General features: G+C 52.6%; 1 protein-coding gene across 1 annotated transcript in view; it reads left to right on the top strand.

The window, feature by feature from the left end:
• Positions 1–635, top strand: part of CEP104 (centrosomal protein 104) — a 43,904-nt gene that overhangs the window by 27,460 nt on the left and 15,809 nt on the right. The window lies entirely within an intron of this gene.

The following is a 635-nucleotide window of genomic DNA, read 5'->3' as shown; positions in this document are numbered from 1 at the left end:
GCCCAGGCGGGTCTCGAACCTGCGGGCTCAGGCAATCCACTCACCTTAGCTTCCCAAAGGTGCGGGATTACAGGCTGAGCCACCGAGCCTGGCTCGAAAATTTCTTTAAAAGAAAAAAAAAAGTCCAGGCGTGGTAGCTCACACCTGTAATCCCAGCACTTTGGGAGGCCAGGGCGAGAGGATTGCCTGAGCCCAGGTGTTCGAGACCAGCCTGGGCAACTTGGCAAAGACCTCGTCTCTATAATAAATCAAAAAATTAGCTGGGTGTGGTGGCGCATGCCTGTGTTTCCACCTACTTGGAAGGCTGAAGCAGAAGGATCACCTGAGCCCAGCAGGTCGAGGCTGCAGTTGCCATGACTCCAGCCTAGGTGACAGAGTAAGACTCCAAAAAACAAAACGAAAATGTGGGAGAAAGCTAGAGGTTTCTACAATGGACTAAAGTTTCAGTCCTGCCGGCAAAATGGGCTCCAAGGACCCATCGTGACCTTGGCCTGCAGTGAGCACCATACACAGCCCTAGATGGCTTCTCCCAGACCAGTCTCACATTAGGTGTTCTTAGCACATTGCTTTTTAATAAGAAATGAGAGCCGGGCTCGGTGGCTCAGCCTGTAATCCCGCGCCTTTGGGAGGCTGAG

This window comes from Carlito syrichta, unplaced genomic scaffold, assembly GCF_000164805.1.
Source record: "Carlito syrichta isolate Samal-C Ts95f unplaced genomic scaffold, Tarsius_syrichta-2.0.1 Scaffold311497, whole genome shotgun sequence".
Classification (NCBI taxonomy): domain Eukaryota; kingdom Metazoa; phylum Chordata; class Mammalia; order Primates; family Tarsiidae; genus Carlito; species Carlito syrichta.
Note: the sequence above shows the minus strand (reverse complement) of the source record. Positions and strands in the feature narration are given on the sequence as shown.